The sequence below is a fragment of the Sceloporus undulatus genome, chromosome 10, assembly GCF_019175285.1.
Source record: "Sceloporus undulatus isolate JIND9_A2432 ecotype Alabama chromosome 10, SceUnd_v1.1, whole genome shotgun sequence".
Classification (NCBI taxonomy): Eukaryota; Metazoa; Chordata; class Lepidosauria; order Squamata; family Phrynosomatidae; genus Sceloporus; species Sceloporus undulatus.
The window spans coordinates 10,163,719-10,180,851 of NC_056531.1; the positions used below are offsets into that span (position 1 = coordinate 10,163,719).

Here is a 17,133-nt window from a genome sequence, read left to right on the forward strand (position 1 = left end):
GGAATCTCTTTTCCTGGAGCTTGCATCCATTGCTCCATGTTCTAGTCTCTGCAGCAGCAGAAAATAAGTCAATATGATGTTCCTTCAAGTATTTAAACAGGGCTATCATATCACCTCTTAACCTTCTCTTCTCCAGGCTAAACATCCCCAGCTCCCTAAGGCGTTCCTCATAAGGCATGGTTTCCAAACCCTTCATCATTTTAGTCTCCCTCCTTTGGACATGCTCCAATTTCTCAGTGTCCTTTTTGAACTGCGGTGCCCAGGACTGGGCACAGTATTCCAGGTGGGGCCTGACCCGAGCAGAATAGAGTGGCACTATTGCTTCCCTTGATCTAGACACTGTACTTCTATTGATGCAGCTTAATCGCATTCCTAGATCAAGGGAAGTAATAGTGCCACTCTATTCTGCTCTGGTCAGGCTCCACCTGGAATACTGTGTCCAGGTGTCGGCATCGCAATTCAAAAAGGATGTTGAGAAACTGGACTGTGTCTAAAGGAGGGCCACCAAAATGGTGAAGGGCCTGGAAACCGCCCTATGAGGAACACCTTAGGGAGCTGGAGATGTTTAGTCTGGAAAAGAAATGGTTAAGAGGTGATATGATTGTCCTGTTTAAGTATTTGAAGGGATGTCACATTGAGAATGGAGCAAGCTTGTTTTCTGCTGCTCCAGAGAATAGGACTTGGAGCAATGGATGCAAGCTCCAAGAAAAGAGATTCCATCTAAACATTAGGAGGAACTTGCTGACAGTAAGGGCTGTTCGACAGTGAAACACACTCCTTCCTCAGAGTATAGTGGAGTCTCCTTCTTTGGAGACCTTTAAACATAGGCTTGATGGCCATCTGTCAGGGATGCTTTGATTTGGATTTCCTGCATGGCAGAATGGGGTTGGACTGGATGGCCCTTGCAGTCTCTTCCAACTCTAGGATTCTATGATTCTGTAATTCACATGTGCAGGAGATTAAATCTGCTCCTTTACAGATTCACGGAGACACACTCCATTAGCCTTCCAACTTAGATTTAAATGGGACCTCCTCTGGCTTTATTAGCTGGTGCTGGTTTTGCTGTTGGGTATTAGGAAGGGAAAGACCTGATAAGAAGAGATGAGGCTAGATTGTTAAGAAATGATGGTAGATGGTTTACTTGCTAGGATTGGGCAAATGAAAATAGGAGCAAGCTTGTAATACCGTATATAGTCAACTATAAGTCGACCTCATGTACAAGTTAAGGGCAGGCTTGGGGGTCAAAATGATGGATTTTGATATGACTTATGGATAAGTCGAGGGTAAAATTTAACAGCATATAACAAAGGAGGTAAAGGATGAAGCAGAGGAAAATGATGCTAAAGAACCTACAATATTTTGACACTCTAAAGGCTGAATGGATGAAATAGTAGAGGGGTTGATGCTTCTTTTAGGTGCTCTGAGAAGGGATTAAGCTCACCTTTCAGCAAGAAATGGTTCCTTTTTTGATAAGAGTTAAAATACAATACTTACATTGACCCATGGGTATGTCGACCCAGGTTTTTGGGGTTACCCTTTTGACTCAAATTTCTAGACTTATACATGAGCATATGCAGTACTTGCGTTCTTCTACCATAGAGTAGTGGCCAAGTCCTCCCTTTGCTTTTGCACTTTGTGGGAGGCTTGTTTGCCTCCTGGATACAATATTCATGTATTGTACAAGTACTTGTATTTTACTAACTTAAAAGCAGCGAGGGCATGTCATGTCAATATTTGCCTTGCAATCGTTTTTTTTAACCAGTTCAAAATATACCTTAAGACTGCAGTGTTTGAACCAGCAGGTTGGGCATTACATGATATATTGGCGTTCATGTATGCGTCTTGGCACTAGAAATGATCTCTTGTTCCCTCCATGGCGGTTCAGTTCTTGAAAACCTTTGGAAGGAAGCTGAGTACTCTGTAATGACAACTGTCGTGACTTGCTTTTAAAAATTTAACAGGGCACCCTTCAAAATATTGACAACAGCGATAAAATTCTGGGCAAGCACTGAAAAGCAGGGATTGCCCTGTAAATCAGTATAGTCAGACCGTGTGCAGTGATTGTTTCTCATATCCATTGATATTGAGCCATTGGTTTAATAGCTTGCCTTATTGAATGTTATGATACACAGCCTCTATTTGATGCTGTTCTCTTGATCTAGCCTGGGCACTTCTCCACCTTAGCATTGGTCAGACATCTGTTCCTTGGCCAGAACAGCTTGCTTTTGACAATGTGTTATTATAGCAGTAAAACAGTAGCAAGAGCTTGGAATGTTATCTGCTTATTTAGCAAGGGAATCGGATATTTTTGCCTTGGTATTATAACATTAAAATATATATATGAATGGATAGAAATTAGAGGGAGAGGCTAACTCTCGGCCTTTTTTATGGGCATGGCTGAGGTTGGTTCAGATGCTGGCTGCCAGTTCATCCTCTTTGGAGCCCTGTTCCAGAATGGATGATCTACACTCACAGTCATACAAGTTGCAAAGGAGGGGCTACCAAGGCTAAATCCAGAAACCCATAGCTTTGCACACAGCTGACCAACATGCGTGGTCATTTTCTACTTTAGGCATCTTTGCCAACAAATTTGGCCATTGGTTCTTCTTAGTGGGAAGGACAAGTAAATCTTCCTGTTTATTTTGGGAGTTTGGCGAGGCAACAAGAGTCCATTGTGGCTTGACCTCTGGCTCCCAGTTCCTGGCCTGTTATTCCTGGCTCCCCTTCAGTAGATGCCTGGTGCTTGGCTCAGATGATACATAAACCTGTGGTCTGTGTTTCACTGTTTGGAATATGGAAGCATGAAGGACACTCATGCTTTGCTTTCATAGCGTTATACTGTTGAAAGGAGCCTTATGGGCAGATCAAACCTCCAGCTCAATGCAGGGTCTCTTGCTAGAGCATCCCCAGCAGGTCGCAGTCCAGACTCTTTCTGAAGATGTCCAGAGAAAGAGACTCCACCATCCCTCTAGATCAGACCTGCACAACTTGGCAGTAGGTAGGGGCCAACATTAAAATAGATTGAACTTCTTCGGGCCACAAATCGGTTTAAATTGCATATGAATTAATTAATAATAATACATATTATTAATATTATAGTTTTTTGTGGTTTTTTTGGGGCTATGTGGCCATGTTCTAGTAGACTTTATTCTTGACGTTTCGCCAGCATCTGATGCTGGTGAAACATCAGGAATAAACTCTGTTTGCTGTGAAATCCTCCTGTTGTGTATTTTCTGCGACAGTGTGCTGACTTTCTCTTTCAAGACAGCCACCAGTTTACACCTGCTGCAGGTGTAGTCAGGGAGGTTTTCTGACAAGAAGGCAAACGTTGCACACATGCATTACAGCAGACAACAGGTCCTTAAAGAAGAAAGATCAGGGTAGATCCTGGAAGCCTGAAGTCTTCCCATGCCTCTTCTGTGTTGAAAAGCAGTTCTTTTCACCCTTTTCAGATTGTAATAGCTGTTACTGATGTGAGTGCAGCACATGCTGCTGGTCCTCGGAGACACTATATAGAGCTAGTATATGTGATCAGAAATGCAACTAAATGTAAACAAAATTTCCACATAAACCTCCAAAACAACAAAAACAAACAAACAAACCCACAGTCAGGATCGGATGTAGCGCAAGGGACTTTTTCCACATTCGGATTGCCACATAGCCACAGCTGCAGGACAGCCAAGCAGAAAATAATGTTGTGATGACTGTTCTTTGTTGTGATTAAGATAAAAAGGTGAGCAAAGGGGGATGCAGTTTAGGATTTGGGTATTCTGGTCCTTTTTGTTGTTGTTAATTGCCCTTGAGTCAATCTCGACCCATGGCTACCCTGTAGATGAGACATCTCCAAGGCCTCCTGTCCTCACTGCTGTGTTTAGGCCCTGCAATATCCATGACCTCCATCTATCTTGCATATGATCTTACTCTCTTTCTGCTTCCCTCCATCTTTCCCAACATTATTGTTTTTTCCAATGAGTCATGCCTTCTCATGATGAGTCCAAAGTACAACAACCTCAGTTATACACACCCCAAAGTTTTCTTGCCACTGGGTGAGATTTGAGTATTTTGAATATTTTTGTGCATATTCCATTTTTGTTTGCATTTGGGGAGCTTCTTTTTTTGGGTTTCATACAGAGTATTCTTTGGGCATAAAAACATTGGTGGTCAAACTTTTTATCAACATGTCTTGCTCTCTCAAGGCACTGTTTCTCATTGGGAATGAGAAATTTTCCCAATATTCCTTGCATTTCTTAAAGAAAAGAAAAGAAACCCGGGTAGATCCCAGTAAGCCTGAAGTCTTCCATCTCTGTTCTGTGTTGAAAAGCAGGTACTCAGCCACCAAGCTACAGCTCTTGTGCAAAATTATTCTTTGGAAGTGGGTCATGCACTCACTGACTGAAGGGGACTGGGGGAGAATTCATTATTTTGTATATATAATTCTTTCTTCTTCTTTTAAATGGCAGCCCTAGAGGAGAGATGAGCAAAAGACTGCTCTGGATAGAAAAATGTTCTTCCTTATTCCGCCTGAGATGATAGATCTGCTGCGGCTGCGGCTGCTGTTACCTATCTTCGTGCCACCTCTCTCTTCAGCTGAATACTCAAATTGACAGAACAAACATTAAGAACATGCAGACTTGAAATATAGTTCTGCAGCAAGATTTTCAGATGAGATCCCCCCCCCCCCGCCACTCACAGGTGGCTAATAAATCCCATGAGTGTTTTCATTTTTAAAAAATTTGTAAATACATTTCCAGGCGTCAAATGGCAAAGGTGGAGGTGGAGGCTAATGCGAGTCAGTCAACAGTTCTCCATACTCTCTGCCTGGCCTGACACAGCAGGATCGATGAAGGAAAACTCCTGCGTCAGGAAAAGAAAGGAGCTCCGGAGGCGGCCAGCTGATGCTATTAATGTTGGATGACTCAAAAGGCCTCCCCTGAATGAGACTGAGAGCCTAGGAAGTGATGTCACTGTGTCTGCCTTTGCTAGCTGCAGCAGCAGACAGAAATACTCTTCTTGGCTTAGGATTCAGAGGAATAGCCAGGTTAGTCTGGAATATCAGTATGCAAAGGGATCTTGGAGCAAAGGGATGCGTGTAGTATGCAAAGTATGCATTGATTTGCAAAAGGATCTCTTAGGCTTCAAGTACAGTCCGTAACCCTTTGTATCCACAGATGTTTAATCCACAGATTCAAGATTCATCCACAAACAGTTATGTCTCCTGCAATTTTCTAAGTTCTTTGGCACTCTGAAGTCAAAGGCTTTCACGGCTGGCATCCAAAGTTTTTTTCCTTTGGCATTGTTTTCCTTTGCTTCATCCTTTAGATCCTTTTTAACATCCCCTTAGGTTTTACCCTCAACTTATCCACGGGTCATATCAAAATCCATAATTTTGGCCCCAAAATCTGCCCTCGACTTATACATGAAGTTGACTTATAGTCAAGTATATACAGTAAGTCTACCTGTACTTCCTAAGTCTACAAATGAAGTAGACTGAAGTTTACGAAAGCTCATGCTGTCAACTTCTTTCTTTCAGTTAGTCTCAGAGGTGCTACAAGATTTCTCTGTATACTGATTCTACAGACTAACACAGCTATACCTTTGAATTCTGGAAAGGACAGACCTTCTTGGAATTCTTTTTACGTGTACCTAAATTTTACCCTCGATTTATGAATGAGTCATATCAAAAGCCATAATTTTAGGCCCAAATCGGCCCTCGACTTATGCATGAGGTTGGCTTATAGCCAAGTATATACAGTAACTCTGTTTTCATGCTGACTGTAATATATTAAAAGAGTAGACAGCACCTGGGAAGAACGGCAGATTAATCACCGCTTCACTTGTTTTCGGCACAGTCTCTCAGCAAGAAAGTCATTCGGATGAAGGGAGTATAATCAACAGACTTCTGGATTCTGTTTTGCAATATTTGACAGTGCAGATCTGAAAAAATGTTTTACTCCCTGTTCTTCAAAGTTAATTGCTTTTTTCCAAAAACACCCCTCTGTAATCATCATTATGAATCCCATTTTATGAATGACCATTTGGATTTCCCTGACGCATTAAAACGCAGGCACTTTTCAATGCTTTTCAGTATCAGGGGGAAATGAATATTCTAAGCCCATTTGTGTTTTATGGCCAATGTGGACCCAGTGTTTTTTCCTCTAGAATGGCAATTGTAATATGTGAGCTCAATTGGTATTTGTTTATCGTATTTCCTGATGGGAGCCAAGATAACAAGGCAAATGTTGGAATGCTACACAGGCCCTTCTTTTTGTGGGATCACTTTCTGGCAATGTTAACATTTTCTTTCACTGGTCAGCCTCAAGAGAGACCTGCTGCCCCTGGCAAAGCTGATTATGAATTAAAAGTCAGGGAGAGGAATCTCAGCAAAGCCATTGGAACTGCAGGCCAAGTTAAGCTTTGACTGGACTTTGGATTTAAGGGGAGGAAAAAATTATATGCACACAGCCTGCGGCTCTTCTTTGGCCTCCGCACAGAAATCAGGAGCCCGCAGTGATGCCCCTCCTTAGCCAGACCAGATTTGGTCTTTTGTTTTTCATCTGTAGTCCTAGCCTAGAGTTAACCATGACAGATATAGAAAACATTCAGGGGTAGCTGCATTGTCCATCTAACAAATGCAAACAAAAATCCATCAATCCAACCAAAATGCTCAATATACTTGTTGCGAGCTTTCGAAGCTCCATGGGCTTCTTCATCAGGCAAGATGTTACAAACCAAACAGGAGGAAAAAACAATTGGAGATGTTAGTCAGAGGTCTGCGTGTTGTTTCAGTCCTTAGTAAAGATGTTATGCTGGGAAGGATATCTTTTGTGCAGGCAGGCTCCTCCTCCTCCTGGCCATGCATGCGGCAATAGGGAGATTTTCAAAGTCCAGGAAATTTAAAGTCCATTTCCATCTCAACAGGGACCCCAGGATTCATGAAGGATATAGGTAGAGATAGGAATCACACAGCCTCCCAGATGTTATTGCACTACAAGTCCCAGCAGTCCTAGCCAACATATCCAATAGTAAGGAATGCTGGGAGTTGTGTTGTTGTTGTTGTTGTTATTATTATTATTATTATTATTATTATTATTATTTTCTTATATCCCACTTTACTCCCAATATAGGCACTCAAGGTGGCAAACAGCATGCTTAAAAAACAATACAATTTCAAAACAATACAACATTAAAATGTATAAATATAAAATTTTACAAATATAAAAAGTAGCCATTTACATGTCCCCAAATGAATAGAAAGCACATCATCCAAAACAACAGCAACCAAGAACAACAACAGAGAACAAAAGTAGACGGGAATGCTCATGAAAAGAAAATAAATAAGAAAACTGCAATAATATTGCTTGATGCCAAGAAGGCCTTCGACAACATTGATTGGAATTTCATGGTGGAAACACTAAAAAGAATGTCGGTGGGAATGTTCATTTCTATGTATAGGTGTAAATTTAGAAAGAATTGCTGTCATACAATACATCTCAAACCTGTGGGCCTGCTGCTCAGCGGGTTGTGCAGCTGCTATTTAACTGTTGGTGGGTAAATGAAAGGCTCATAGTCTCCCAGTTTCTTATGGTTCTTTGTCTTTACATTGGACCTGAACATGACAGCCCTTCAACCATAGGATAGTTTCAGAGGACTGTAATCTGAAATGAAGGATGATTTTGCTTAAGGTAGGACACATGGCCAGCCTACTAGGAATGAAAGACTAAGAGACATAAAAGGTCGCAATTTTCATACCTGAGAGGCTTCCAGTTTGACGTGTTAGGAGCATGTCTGAAAACAGGGGCCTATATGTGGGGTATTGCCATTGAGACAGCAGTCTGTCCCTATCTAACCTATGATGATGATGCAAAGCTTCCAAAGCATATCTTCAAATCCTGGGCAAGATCATAAAGGATAAAGTCATTTATTTCCTTGTAATTCCAAACCTGATCTTAATGTTAAATTAAGCAAATACTCTTACTGTGAAGTTAAAGGCTTTCATGGCCAGTATCCATAGTTTTTTGTGAATTTTTTGGGTGATGTGGCCATGTTCTAGAAGTGTTTATTCCTGACGTTTTGCCAGCATCTGTGGCTGGCATCTTCGGAGAATGCTGGCATGGAAGAGAGTGGGTACACACACAGGGTCACACAGCATATATGTATGCCTATTTTCTTCCAGGTCAGCATTCTCTGAAGATGCCAGCCACAGATGCTGGGGAAACGTCAGGAATAAACTCTTCTAGAACATGGCCACAGAGCCCGAAAAACCCACAAAAAACTATAAATACTCTTACTCATGTATGAGTCTAGAAATGTTGGTTAAAAAATTGACCCCCCAAAACCTGAGTCAACATATCTATGGGTCAATGTAAGTACAGTGCGTCCTCGCCTTACGCGGGGGATCCGTTCCGTATCCCGCCGCGTAAGGCAAATTCTGCCTATGCTCGAGCCCCACTGGAAACAATGGGGCTCGGGTGCGGCGGCGCGGGCGCGCGCGGGGTGCAACAGGTGCATGCGCCCATTCAATTGAATGGGACGCGCCGCCCCGCGCGTGCCCCGCGGCTTGAGCACGTGTGCTCAAGGCCGCGTATGGCACGCCCACGTATGGTGCGGGCGCACTGTACTGTACTTTAACTCATGTTTGCGTGTGTATATCCCCTGGTGAAAGGCGAGAGTTTAATCTGTCCTGGAAACAGTAACCTCCTCTCTCACCCATCCAGCCTTTCTCTGGCTTTTCTTCGATTCAGGAAGGACTCATTCCGCGCTTTCTACAAGCGCGTTGATGACTAAAAAGACCAATCCGAGATAAACAAGTCCGGTTGCAGAAAGCACAGCAGAAAGTCTCCTTGGGTGATGTTTCCGAGTTGTGGTTCTTTCTGCGTTGTTGTTTCTCTTTGAGACTCGTTATGCGTGAGTTTTTGAAAAAGGCTGCAGCATCTTGGATAGTGCGTCTCCATGCCTCCCGATACGTGGCCAGGGCAGACCATTGTTGGTGGTCAATTTGGCCAAGCCTGAGATGTTGTTTCAGGGAGTCCTTATATCTCTTCTTTGGAGCGCCCCTCTTACGCTCTTGACCCGTGGCGAGTTCACCATAGAATACTATTTTTGGGAGGCGATGGTCCTTCATCCTGGAAATGTGTCCTGCCCAACGCAGCTGCGTCCTCAATAGCATGGCCTCAATGCTAGTGATCCCTGCTTGCTCATCTAGCCTTTAGTTATGTGCACAAATAGGTATGTCTGCTGTAATTTTGTAAGTTCTTTGGCGTTGTTTTCCTTTGATTCGTCCTTTACATCCTTCGTTACATGCACCTAAGTTTTACCCTTGATTTACCCACGGGTGAAATCAAAATCCATAATTTTTGCACCAAAATCTTCCCTTGATTTATATATGAAGTCGACATAGTCGAGTATACAATCAGTTTGCTCCAAAGCTGGAAGCATGAACATTGAAAGAGTTGCAAGTCCTGGGTTCAGATCTTCAATTCAGATGGGGACCAGCACCCTCTCAGCCTCATCTTCAATATGGGTTTTTCAATGCTGACCTAGTTTACGGGGTTACTTTATAAAGTTACCCACGTTTTGTATATCTACAATGTTTCATGCAATAAGGAAACTTATTGTATGAATATGTAACGTTTGTTGCTTCTATCGTATTACAGCTTTCCCAGACATTTCTGACCCTTGTTTCTGTTCATCAGTGTGTCTTTTGTTATTGTAATGCTTTTTATTTGTTGCAAGCCTTGATTTATTCAACATATTTTGTATACCAGTTTTTGACAGAGCAGTCTCAGGTGACTTGAAGGCAAATTGTAATTTAAAAAAATCACCAACGATTAAAACGTTCTATAATATCTTAGTCCTAAGGTATCTTTATAGGCAGTATGACATAGTGGCAAAGATGTCTTCTTGTTTGTGTGAGATCTTAGTATGTAAAATCTGCATATGTAATGTGTGATATATATATAGTGTGTGTGTGTGTGTGTGTGTGTGTGTGTGTGTGTGTTTCTAATTTGCATTTGTTACTCATTTGTATCCTCTGTCTTGCAGCACTGTAGGAGTAGAAACTATTAGATGCCCAGCGTTAGCTATTGAAACGATACACAAAGTCAGCAAAAAATAAAATAAAAATAAAAATCCTTTAATCTAACAAACAGACCAAGCAGGTTTAAAACGCTCGCACAAACTGCTGCCCTCTGCAAAATGTTATTCATAAAAACAGAATACAAATTGCATATGCCTGCGAGTTATGAAGTGCCTTGCAAGATGCAAAGAGTGAGAACAATGGTGCTGGTTTGCAGAAAACAGGTTTGTCCGGCTGCAGTAGCAGTCCCTGCTTCTAAAGTTCTGACGGCTCTGTCTTCCAAGCGTTTTTTGTTCACAGGCATAACAGAATGACATGAATAATACCCTTTAGGATTTTCCTAGGGCAAAACCACATGTGCCACGGAGAACTAGAGATCAGACTGTACTGGATTTATCTAACTGAACTAATTAATGTAATTGATTAAGACCTTCATATCATTGCCTTTGAACATGTTAGTATCTGGCATTCTCAGGTAACTGACAGCTGTCCGCAGTAGGACTCACAGGTTCTGGTGCCTCCCCCGGGACCAGTTGGCTGGGGCTCCAAGGCACCACATAAATGGTGCCCCAGAATAACACTACATCAGAGACATTTATATAAATAGCAGCTCTCCTACCAGGTAAGCCTGAAGCTGGGATAAGCTGAGGGCCCCCTCTAAATGCTTGCCACAGGGCCCATACAGGCAGGCCAAAATAAAGCTGCTTTGGATCACTTTGGAGGTATGCTGTTTAAATGACACACGCATCTTAAGAGGCCAAAAGCTGCACTAAAGCTGTGCTCATGTCCTTAGGACTAGAGTGTGGCTTTGGCACAGCTTCCGGCCTTTTAGGACACATGCATCATTTGAACAGCATACCTCCAAAGTGACCCAAAGCAGCTTTATTTTGGCCTGTCTGTACGGGTTCATAGTTTTGAAGAGTAGGGAACTGAATGCTCTAACCTCTTCTGCTATGCTGCTTCCCTCATCTCCATCTCCGTCCCTCTGAAGCTGCTACAGGTTCCAAAGCACAACATATCAAGGTCCCCAGTTCTGTTGTCACATCTCATTTAATGTGATTTCCCACATAGAACTGCACTTTGGCTATGGAAGGTTTTTTTTTTCTGCCCCATGTACTTTGTTGTCGTTGGGAGACTGAGGAGCATCCAGGCTTTCCTAGACTCTTTAGCCAGAGGGAGAATAATAATAATAAAGAAATTATCATGCCTTTATTTATTTATTTATTTATTTCAAGGATTTCTATCCTACCTTTCTCCCACAGTGGGTTTCAAGGCAAGTGGTAAAGGCTACCAGATAGCTGAGTCGTGGGACACTCTCAGAGATTTTCTTCTGAGAATGTCCGGCAGAAAGATGTCATCCAGTGAAATACCATATATACTCGACTATAAGTTGACGTCATGTATAAGTCGAGGGTAGGTTTTGAGGCCAAAATTATGGATTTTGATATGACCCTTGGATAAGTCAAGGGTAAAACTTAGGGACATGCAACAAAGGATCTAAAGGATGAGGCAAGGAAAACAATGCCAAACAACTTACAAAATTCCAGCAGACACAACTGTCTGTGCTCATCCTAAAAGCTGGATGGATGAGAGAATGGGGGGGGGGGGCGTGTTTCAATGCTTCCTTCTTGCTTTTCACCAGGGCATGATTCCTTATTAAATATGAGTTAAACTACAATATTTACATTGACCCGTGGATAAAGCGACTCAGGTTTTTAGGGTCAATTTTTTGAGTAAAATTTCTAGACTCAGTGGTACTGTGGGAGGACTTCACATACTTCAAGCCAGTTCCATTGCACATGGGGTTTCTTGCTCATTCTGTTGAGCTAGGTTCGTGACTTTCTCTCCTAAAGTGGTTCTGATGACCTCACTGGGAAGGACTGACTTCTCAGCCCAATGAGACAGAACCAAAGAAGATAGACTTATTTTCTGCTATGCTTGTGAATTGCTGTTTGCAACTCCAGACCCATTAGTCAGATTCTAGCAGGTGCTATCTACCAATCTCCACCCAAAACCACTAGGTCCACCCCATAGTGAGCCCTCCTTGATTGTCATGGTGTAAACCTCAATAAACATGACAACCCTAGTATCATGCATAGAATCATAGAACTGACTGTCTTGAAAGGATTCCCAACCATCATGTCAACCAGTTCCCTGCAAATGCAGTAATCCATAGTAATTGTAGTAATGTAATGTTGTCAACCTCTGGCTACTTGCCTGTCATTTAGTACAGTTCTGTCTTTTCCCTTTAGAGTTGATGCTTGCCCAGTCTTTCTTGTTTATCTTGGGTTTGATTCTTTATGCTGCAGCTGCAGGAGAATTTCAGAACCCTTCTTCGACATTCCTGGCTATGGCTGACCTTGTGTACACTTGATGCTCAGCGCCGCTTCCAGATGTTAAAGCTACTGTGCAGAAGTGAAACAGCTGTAATGTGGGAATGAGCTCTGAGTCTTGGGGAAACACAGTAACTGTTTTTTTCCTGATCTGTAGAAAACCTTGTTCTATCATAAGCTTTGTCTGTCCTCCTGACACTTAAGCCATGGCTTGTTCTCTCAGGGAAAAATAAAGCTGGTGGACATTAGTAGATTTGCCTTTGTTTTTTGTGTTTTTCTGCATGATGCCAGCCACAGATGCAGGTGAAACATCAGGAATAAACTCTTCTAGAATATGGCCACATAGCCCGAAAAACCCACAAAAAACTATGGATGCTGGCCATGAAAGCCTTCGGTTTCACAGATTTGCCTTTCTTCTGTGGCTGGCATCTTTAGATGCTGGCCATGAAAGCCTTTGACTTCACATACAGATTTGTTTTATCTCCTCTGCACCATTTCTTGATAGGGTATTTGTTTGCTCTACAAAAAAAGTTCTTTGCTTTGCTGCTTTCCAGCCTGAAGAGTTGGGCTGGAATACTCCTTCTTTCCCCAGCCACTCCACTCCATCATGCCCAAGGATGAAGCAAACACTGAGCAAACTGAGCGAGGTATGATTTCCACCCGAACAACTTGAGTGAAGGCTTGATGATGGATTTCTCGACTCCTGAGCGCCTAATTTCCTCCTTTGTAGAGAGGACTCTTGCTGTTATCTTTTACTGTCTGATTTAATACTGCGAGAACATATTGAATGACCCGGAGTAGCTCACCGAGCAGAGAATTTAGATTGGTTCCTTAGGCACAAGCTTGTCCCTCTTCTTAACCTTATCTGTCAAACGCTTTTCCTCCCCTTATTCAAGAGCCGACTGTAACTTCCAACACTGTAGCAGCAATGAAGTTCAGGGTGAACTATCTGGAGCTAAACTACCCAAGACACCAGAGAGCATTGTGATTTTGACAAATGAAAGCTACAGTAGGGGGAGATTGAAATCCGGGGCCAGAACTCTGGGCAATTTTCCTTCCATTTCCTGACTTAAATGTATAATTGTATACATGTCTACTCAAAAGGAAGTCCCACGGACTTCCAAAGGCCTGGCTCCAAAGTGGCCTATAATTGCCAACCAAATTGCCTTGGTGGTTGTTGGAGTTTATCACACGAAGGAGATCTGGAGTTGATCCCGTGAATATCTTGGGGGGGAAATCACGTAATTATTTGAAATGATTTCACACGACGTCGCACAAAACCCACCATTAAAGTAGTCACAAAGAAGCATTAACGCACATCTTTTTACTTTTGGGATTTCAGCAACAATGCATTCCCGATATCACTTTATTTGCCCAATTGCGTGTGATAATCATTTGTGCAATTACTCGCCATTTTTGCTTTATTTATAGGATGCTTTTAATGCACTTTAATCTCTCTTTAATGCCGAAATTAGCCCCAGTGTGATAAACCTCGTTGTCATGTGCCTTCAAGTCATTTCTGACTGATGGTGTGACTAATGTGACCAGATCACAGGGTTTTCTTGGCAAGATTCCCCCCCCAACTTTGCTTTCTTCTGAGGCTGAGAGAGGGTGACTTGACCAAGGCCACCCATTGGGTTTCTGTGGCTGAGCAGAAATTCGAACCCAGAACTCCAGAGCCCTAGTCCAACAAACCATGACACCAGTGATTCCCAAACTTTGCTCCTTCAGATGTTTTGGACTTCAGCTCGCAGAATTAGTTACTGTTGACCAGGTTGGCTGGGGCAAGTCCAAAACAGTTGGAGGACCAAAGTTTGGCAATCCCTATATTATCATTAATCAAAACTCAAGACTTTTTTATTTCCGTAGATTTTAAAACAATTCCAATTATCTTCCTTGCGGAAATGATCGTGTACAATATGATCCAAGAGTGTGAAATGTGTGAAAGCAGAATCAGTAACGTGGCAGCTTTTGAAAGTCTGGTTTCCAAATGTTTAAAGAGTCGGTACTGGGGCTTAGCATAGCCCTGGCCTTACAGAATGGAACATGCTCACATCAAGTCTATTTTAATTCCTAAAGAAGATAAGAGGAACGTATCTAACAAAGGAAAGAAATTGCAAATGACTCCTCTGTGTTATTTTTCAAAGGGTCAGTCTGTTTGCAGGCATGATGTCAGTAGCAGGTGGAGAGAGGTGGAAAAATCCCTATTAGGTGAGAAGAGTATTTCCTAATCCCAGCAGGTCCCTAGTCATGTCTTCTGCTAGTATATTTCAAAGGTGCGTTGGAAAACTCCAAGGGTTTTTTAAATGGATTTTTTGAGTTCCGTTGTGCACGGGTAAGAAAGACGCTTCTCAAAGCCTCTGGTGTGTTTATTGGTGAAGGTTTGGTTGATTCAGGAGCATTTTCTTAAGGGATGCTAAGAACGGCACTGACTAATGCAAGTATGTAAGGGAGAAAAAAAGGAGGCATTTTCTCCTCCAAGTCAACTGTGCATTCTCAGTTGTCATCAGTTTATGTTCTTTCTAGGCCTCATTCCCACTGCCTTTTAAATCGGATTGTGAATCGGTTTGAACTGGTTTAACTGATCCTGGTTCCCACTTAATCTAAATCGTTGAAGCAATTCCATTCTTTAATCTGTGTCTTTTTGAAACCCTTTTTTCCTGCTTCTTTTTCGATAAATCGTTTCCATGTAATTGTGAACCACAAGCAGATCGGAATCGATTCAAATTTCCCCTTCGACTGTCTGGAATTGAATAATTTTGAATCGATTCATTCGTGAACAGGAACCACAAGTGGGTTATTTTGGTGCCAGAAAAATGTGATTGGGGTAAGTGCAGTGTAAAACCACGACTCGATGTTGAATCGATCCATTGATTCGGACCGCACACCGATTTATCTGTAAGTGGGAATGAGGTCAAACATTCAGTTCATTAACTTGGGGCAATCCTGCCATTATCGCTTTCTGTTTGTCTCTGTAAAATTTGTCTCTTGTGCTTTTCTCAGCTTGTAAGATGTATGTTCTTGGACAGCGACTGGATAGATTGCGACCTTGTGTGTAACTTTTTGTCTACTGCAGGACAGAACAGGGTGAACTATTCCGTGGTGTAAATTGGGTTTATCGGGTTTTTTGTAGCGGTAGTGTTACTGCTGCCATTGAAGATGCAAGGCCGATGGCCAATTTGCGGGGAGGCTTGGCAAAGTGACCTCCACAGCCTCCCTCCTCTGTCAATGGATCCTTCTTGGCTGGAGGCTTATTTGGTGTCAACAATGGATTGCTTTGAAGCGCCATTTTAAATTCTTCACAGTGTGCCAGAGTGACTCTAGAAACTGTCAGAAATTTGAAATGTTGGTTTGAAGCTACCTACTGCTGATGCCAGCTTAGCCTGTTGTGTGGAGGGATGTGCTGATAATACAAGAAAGCCAATGGAGGTCACTGTGCCAAGCACTACTTCCACCTGCTCTTTCAAGGGATATCTCCCTATCTCTCACTTAGCCACAAATCAGATCTGTAACAGAATTTAGGAAATTTTCTTTTTGGACTAAAACTCCCACCAGCAGAAATTATTATTATTATTATTATTATTATTATTATTATTATTATTATTAACCTTTATTTATAAAGCGCTGTAAATGTACACAGCACTGTACGTACAATCTTTTTAATTAGACGGTTCCCTGCCCTCAGGCTTACAATCTAAAAAGACATGACACAAAAAGGAGAAGGGAAAGGTGGTGGGGAATAGGATCAGGTCCAGCAGATCTTCTCTACCTCCGAGGCCTGGACCAAGGCAGATGGACTGGAGGGAGGGCTTGGTTTCTTAATGGATAGTTAAAGCGAGGCATCCTGGGGCAGAGAGGGGCTCACCCCTGGGAATGCTTCGCTAAACAATATAGTCTTTAACTCAATTTTTAACTGGGTAGAGAAGTGATGAGGTGTGCATGTGGTGGAAGAAGGTTCCAGGAGTAAGGGCAGCAACTGAGAAGGGACAAATACGGGAAGGGATGTTTAGCCAGCCTCGTAACTCAGAGGTGCAATTTAAAAGAATAATTTTTCTGGGCTTTGATGCTAAGTTCAAGGTTATTAACTTGGTAATTGGATGAATTTGCATGATTTGTACTGAAATTCAGTTTTTCGTTGGGTATAATTTGCACTATGGTGGATCAAAAAATGTTTATTACAAAAACAAATTAAAACCCTACAGGGATTGCCTAGAATCCCTAATGCAGACAGTGCCCCTCTTTTGCTCTTAATGCACCCAAACAATCAGTGTTTTAAAAACCCTGTTGTTGTTGTTGTTGTTGTTGTTGTTGTGTGCCTTCAATTCGTTTCTGACTTATGATGACTCAAAGGCAAACCTTTCACGTGGTTTTCTTGGCAAGCTTTGTTCAGAGGAGGTTTGCCATTGCCTTCTCCTGAAGCTGAGAGCATGTGACTTGCCCAAGGTCACCCAGTGGGTTTCATGGTGGAGCCGGGAATCGAACCCTGATCTCCAGAGTCATAATCCAACACTCAAACTATTACGACACACTGGCTGTCCCAGTAATTTAGACGTTATGCAAGCTGCTTTCAGTTGCGGAATGGAGAGTGGCAGGATACCGAGCATTGAAGCATTGTTTTTTTCTGGGTTTTTTGGGCTATAGGACATGCTCTGGAAGCCTGAAAAGCCCACACAAAATTATGGATGCCGGCTGTGAAAGCCTTCAACTTCACATTGAAGTATTGTA

The 17,133-nt window shown here is 42.3% G+C and overlaps 1 protein-coding gene across 11 annotated transcripts in view; it reads left to right on the forward strand.

Moving 5' to 3' along the window:
* The window catches only part of ARVCF (ARVCF delta catenin family member), a 640,643-nt gene that overhangs the window by 391,596 nt on the left and 231,914 nt on the right, over positions 1–17,133 (forward strand). The window lies entirely within an intron of this gene.